This window comes from Bison bison, unplaced genomic scaffold (assembly GCF_000754665.1).
Source record: "Bison bison bison isolate TAMUID 2011002044 unplaced genomic scaffold, Bison_UMD1.0 scf7180017864324, whole genome shotgun sequence".
NCBI lineage: Eukaryota > Metazoa > Chordata > Mammalia > Artiodactyla > Bovidae > Bison > Bison bison.
The window spans coordinates 11296030-11302241 of record NW_011494896.1 but is presented as its reverse complement, the minus strand read 5'-3'; the positions used below and the strand labels follow the sequence as shown (position 1 = coordinate 11302241).

The 6212-nt window shown below is 39.3% G+C and overlaps 1 non-coding gene across 1 annotated transcript; it reads left to right on the top strand.

Annotated features, from left to right (window-relative positions):
• Window positions 1-1012: 1012 nt before the first annotated feature.
• On the top strand, window positions 1013-1085 carry TRNAE-UUC. The gene has a single exon. It is a non-coding gene; the product is annotated as a tRNA-Glu (tRNA).
• Window positions 1086-6212: the final 5127 nt, after the last annotated feature.

The following is a 6212-nucleotide window of genomic DNA, read 5'->3' as shown; positions in this document are numbered from 1 at the left end:
AAAACCATAGCCTTGACTAGATGGACCTTTGTTGGCAAAGTAATGTCTCTGCTTTTGAATATGCTATCTAGGTTGGTCATAACTTTCCTTCCAAGGAGTAAGTGTCTTTTAATTTCATGGCTGCAGTCACCATCTGCAGTGATTTTGGAGCCCAAAAAAATAAAGTCTGACACTGTTTCCACTGTTTCCCCATCTATTTCCCATGAAGTGATGGGACCACATGCCATGATCTTACTTTTCTGAATGTTGAGCTTTAAGCCAACTTTCCCACTCTCCACTTTCACTTTCATCAAGAGGCTTTTTAATTCCTCTTCACTTTCTGCCATAAAGGTGGTGTCATCTGCATATCTGAGGTTATTGATATTTCTCCCGGCAATCTTGATTCCAGCTTGTGCTTCTTCCAGCCCAGTGTAACATCCGCTGGATCATAGAAAAAGCAAGAGAGTTCCAGAAAAACATCTATTTCTGCTTTACTGACTATGCCAAAGCCTTTGACTGTGTGGATCACAATAAACTGTGGAAAATTCTGAAAGAGATGGGAATACCAGAGCACCTGACCTGTCTCTTGAGAAACCTATATGCAGGTCAGGAAGCAACAGTTAGAATTGGACATGGAACAACAGACTGGTTCCAAATAGGAAAAGGAGTATGTCAAGGCTGTATATTGTCACCCTGCTTATTTAACTTATATGCAGAGCTACCCATTATCCTCTGAATAAAATTCTTTTCTGTTCAATCTGCTAGCATCAGCTTCTGTTACTTGTGGCCAGTAAATAATTTATGCAACAAATCCTGGGAGTTAGACCGGTATAGCTTTAGTACCACAGGGGCCTGACCATCCTCTGATTTGTACTTCTGCCCTTCCTTCTTCCCCCTAAGAATGCTTGTGATTTCAGGGATAGAAGGTCTGTGGTATAACAAAATTAACTGGGTCATCAGGAACCCAGAGCTCTTTTGCATGAAATCCCTTTGAAAATCTTATGACTTTCAAGTCATAAGAAGTAGAGGGACTTCCCTGGTAGTCTAGTGGCTGAGACTCTGCACTTTCAATGCAGGGGTCCCAGGTTCACTCCCTGGTCAGGGAACTAGATCCCACATTCCACAACTAAGAGTTTGTGTGCCACAACTAAGACCCAGCACAGCTAAATATATATATATATAAAAGAAGTAGTGTTTTCCTGTAAGTTGGAGGAGAAGAGAGACAGATGTCAGTGGTGGGGAGGAGGTCATCAGTGGCCCAGCAGAATTCCTGAGGTCAACAGAGCAGAAGGACGGTGAGACCAACAGACAGAACAGAGGAACTAAATATTAAGAATCTTGCCCTCAATTCCTAGGCTTCTCAGGTGAATAACTGGGGCAGGAGATCTTGGAAAAAAAATACAATTTCTAGATCATATGATATATGATATCATTATATGTGGAATCTAAAAAATGGTACCAATGAATTTATTTACAAAACAGAAACAGGCTCACAGACATAGAAAGCAAAACTTATGGTTACCAGAGGGGATTGTTGCTGTTCTTCAGTTGCTAAGTCATGTCAGACTCTGCAATCGCATGGAGTACAGCCATGGGCTTCCCTGTCCTTCACTATCTCCCAGAGTTTGCTCAAAATCATGTCCATTGAGTCGGTGATGCCATCCAACCATCTCATCCTCTGCTGCTCCCTTCTCCATTTACCCTCAATATTTCCCAGTATCAGGGTCTTTTTCAATGAGTCGACTCTTTGCATCGGTGGCCAAAGTTTTGGAGCTTCAGCATCAGTCCTTCCAATGAATATTCAGAGTTGATTTCCTTTAGGATTGACTGGGTTGATCTTGCAGTCCAAGGGGCTTTCAGGAGTCTTCTCCAGCACCATGATTCAAAAACATCAATTCTTTGGTGCTCAGCCTTCTTTATGGTCCAACTTTCACATCCATACATGACTACTGGAAAAATCATCGCTTTGACTATACAGGCTATTGTCATCAAAATGACATCTCTGCTTTTTAATACACTGTCTAGGTTTGTCATAGCTTTCCTCCTAAGAAACAAGCATCTTTTAATTTCATGGCTGGAGTCACTATCCACAGAGATTTTAGAGCCCAAGAAAATAAAATCTTTCACTCTTTCCACTTTTCCCCCATCTATTTGCCATAAAGTGATGGGACTACTTCTTTTGATTTCATGCCATTAGAGTGGGATCATCTGCATATCTGAGGCTGCTGATATTTCTCCTGGCAATCTTGATTGAAACTTGTGATACATCCAGCCCAGCATTTCACATGATGTACTCTGCATAGAAGTTAGCAAAGTGACAATATTCCAGGAAGGGGAGAGGGGAATAAATTAGGAGGCTGAGATTGATATATATACACTACTATATATAAAATAGATAACTAATAAGGACTTACTGTATACTGCAGGGAACTCTACTCAATACTCTCTGTAGTGACCTATATGGGAAAAGAATCTAAAAAAGAGTGGCTGTATGCATAATTCACTTCGCTGTACACATGAAACTAATGTAATGTATATCAGCTACACTCCAATAAAATTTTTTTTAAAAGAAGATAATGACTTATAGTCATCTTGTGAGTGGACCCATCTGGATCCAGTGACAATCTACACGAGGCGATGTGTTAAAGCTACTAACTATTATCTCTCATAGATGGCAACTATTTCCCCCACCAAGTTAATCATTTGTCTTTTCATTTTATATTTGCTGACCAAAAAGTTTTAACAGCATATACTTGATTTTATTGATGCTTTCTTTGTCATATTTTTCATTCCTTTTCTGTTTAGGTAACATCATCCCTTTCCAAGAATATGTTCAATATTATATTCTCTTTTAGTTTTTTATTGTTTTATTTATTCATATTTAACCCCTTATTCTATCTAGAGCTCATTTTTATATATGGTGTGATCACCATGTGTCTTAATGGTCTTAATGGATAAAGCTGACAGGCTAAAAACAAGGCAACATGCTTTGCAAATTAAAAGAATGTTGTGCAATAATGAGATACCATTTTGTACCTTAAAAATTATCAAGCGTTAAGAAAAAAAACTTCGTGAAGATAAGCATGAAGGAAATGGCACCCTAAAAGTGCTGTTTTCAACTTATCCATTCTGTTAAGAGCCTATAGTTAAATAGCAAGCAAGGTAAGAACAAAAAAAGAGGGAATCTATTAATTAAAGGAAATTTATAAAAACCAATACAAATGCGAATCTTGTTTAAATCATGATTCAAATAAGCCAAAAAAAAATTTTTTTAATGAGACAACTAGAATTTGAGCTCTGACTATACATTGATGGCAGTAAAAAAACACCTCTTTGTTAGTTATAATAATCGTGGATATGTTTTTAAAGAAGTTCTTATCTTTTAGAGATACATACAAAAAGATCTGATGTCTTGGATTTACTTCAAAATAATGTAGTGGTTGGAAAAAGAAAAGAATATAAATGGGACAAGATTGGCTCTAAGTTGTTAATTGTTGAAGTTGGCTGAGGGTGCATGAGAGTTTATTACACTATCCTTTCTATTTTTACATACATTAATATTTGGATTTTTCCATAAAAAAAGGTGAAAAAAAATAGAGATTAAAAATATATAATGGCAGGGGGAATTGCTAAATATTCCCAGTTAGGTAATAAAGCTCCAGTTTCTCAGAGTGGCACATCTGGGCCAGATCATGGCCTCACCTAAGGTGACTGCTCCTCACCAGTGTCCATGGAGTTTCAAAAACAGCAAATCTTTACAGAGAGCTTTCTGGATGTCAGGCCCAGTGAAAGAAAAAGGTCCTTTCACTGTGAAGCAGAAAGAGATGGGCAAAGTATGATTTACAAAAATAGCACAATGAAATCATTGCTCCCACAAAAAGTCCCTGAAGAGTCATCTAAAATAAACATCTGTCATTTGTGGAAGTTTAAAAATATGTTTTAAAAAAGTCTTCTGGCCACTCTATGCAGCATGTGGGATCTTATTTCCCTGACTAGGTTTCAAACCTGCACCCCCTGCATTGGAAGCACAGAGTCTTAAGCACCGGATCACCAGGGAAGTCCCTAAAATATATTTTTATTAAGAAAAGAATAAAACAATCAGACCAGGTCACATTGCTGTTTAAAATGATCCATGAATCTTCTAACTGTCATCAGCATAAAGCTCCTTAGCCAGGCCTACCTCATGCCCCAACCCAGCCTCTTCCCTAGCTCCATCTTCTGCTCCTCATCCACACACACTTTAAACTTCAGCTATGGTAAAGGACTTGCAGTTCCCAGAACATACCTCATGGAGTTTATGTTCTCCTGAGGAAGTTCCCTTCATTCATTCAACAGCATTCATTGGTCTCCTCATCAGGCCCAGGCCCTAGGCCATGCTCTGTCTCATCACCACCAGGATTGCCTTTCTCCCCCATCAGTTCATTCTTCCAGCCTCGACTTGTTTGTTTACATGTTTCTCTGAGAAACATTCTTCAAACCAGTCAAACTGAACAAGGTACCCTTCCCCTGTACTTTCTATATTTAAGAATATATGGAGGGTAGCAGAGGAGGAGAGGGGACATATGATATTTCCTCCACTAGATTTTGAGGGCAAGGATAAAATCCTATTTAGGCATAGTATGTAGTTTAAGGCCTGAGTCATATGAGAAGATGAGTAAATGCCTATGGAATAAATGAGTGAATGAATGAATGAAACACAAACGCGAGGATTTTTGTTGTTTCATTCTGCTTTATCCTTAAGGCATCTAAGACAATACCTGGCACATTAAATATTTGTCAAAATAATTAAAGTTGCCTGTCAAAGAAAAACAAATGAGATTACATTAAGGCTCTTATGCAAATTTCCCATTTGCTGTAGTCAACCTATCTGTCATAGCAAAAGACTGATTCACGACTAAAAAAAGATTTAGAGGCAAAAGGTGTTTTGGAGATCAAATGGAAAGAAATGTTGTCCGTCCGTTATTGAGTTAGTAACCTGGATTTAAAACCTATCTCTGGGACTTCCCTGATGGTCCAGTTGTTGAGAATCCACCTGCCAATGGAGGGGACCTGGATTGGATCACTGGTCCAGGAGGATCCCACATGCCTCGGGGCAACTAAGCCCACTCACCAAAACTACTGAGCCTGCATGCCACAACTACTAAAGCCTGAGCACCTAGAGCCCATGCTCTGAAACAAGAGAGGCCACGATAATGAGAAGCCCACACACCACAGCTAGAGTAGCCCCCCTCACTGCAAGTAGAGAAAGTCCACGTGCAGCAACAAAGACCCAGAGCAGCCAAAAATAAGTTAAGGAAAAAAAAAAAAAACTATCTCTTCAGTCAAGAAAGACCAGGGCATCTATTTATTTAATTGTTACATGTATTGTTTTAGAAGACACTAAGCAAGATGTTGATTTTACTTCACCTAAAAAAAAAGTCAGTGTTTTGCAGACTTAGATTCTCATCTGACATAGGTCACTTTCTCTGTGGCCATACAGCCTATGGATCTGGAGAAATATATCCAGCACTGGGGTAGCACATGATCTCCTACATCTGGGACAGCCAGGACCCAAAGCCATCCTTCATAAATGACATCAGCCTTACTGATTTAACTTTTAAACAAACAAACAAACAATGGAATAATTTCTTCTTGCCCAAACCTTACTACAGTGGTTTGGACCAGCAACTCCATAGCGGGATGATGGGAGGGCTGCATGGACAAAGGACAATTGTTGGCCTCCCGCAGCGGAAGAATGGTTTACAAAATGATCTTTCTTAGGCGCTCTGCCTGGGACTATTGTACACCACATGGCAGGTGCTCTGACATAAGTAAGGCCAAATTGGTTTCCATTTGGATTTATTTTCTTTTTGAAACCATCCTTATCTAGAACTGTCCTCTCTGAAAGTCACTAGAACAACAGGAGGGAAATGAGATCTTGAACTCCCCAGGGAATCAAGGCAGACTTTCCTTCCCCTTTCTTTACTCATCCATCTTTCCATGGCTGCCAGCTACCGGGATCTCATTTGAGAGGAGGTTTTATTTCCCTGCTTTCTTTCAAGATTCTGCCTCAAATAATCCTCACTGACTTTCAATGAAGCAAAGTAGGACTCCCATTTACTTTATCCAATACACTCCTACATTCAACCTTGAAAACAGCATGCAGTGAATGATCTTCTACAGGAACAAAGAGCAGAATGGAACCTGACTATTTTCCATGAGGCTGATCTTTGCTAATCAAACACATTTATTTT